We start from the raw sequence: 334 nt of genomic DNA, 5'->3' as shown, positions 1-334 counted from the left end.
ACTGAAAGAGAGGGAATCTCTGGATGTTATGAGCGATCATTTGAGCTGCTATGTTACTGGTGATACTTGAGTATACTGTGTGGAATGAGGTGTACGATAGTTTTCCCCTAACTCGCCCTATGCCTGGCAGTGCACTCAACAGCCAATCAGCGTTTATGACCAGCAATGACGTCCTCAGCCAAACTCCAAACGCGTTGGACTTTTGTCATTACAAAAGACGGCTTTACATCACGAATAGTTCATCCATATCAAAACTGTTATATCAACGAGGCAGACAAACAAAATGTAGTTACAATTACACAGGGGTTCCCAACCTGGGTGCCACAGGGAACTT

Source organism: Penaeus monodon, chromosome 20 (assembly GCF_015228065.2).
Source record: "Penaeus monodon isolate SGIC_2016 chromosome 20, NSTDA_Pmon_1, whole genome shotgun sequence".
Lineage (NCBI taxonomy): Eukaryota > Metazoa > Arthropoda > Malacostraca > Decapoda > Penaeidae > Penaeus > Penaeus monodon.
Note: the sequence above shows the minus strand (reverse complement) of the source record.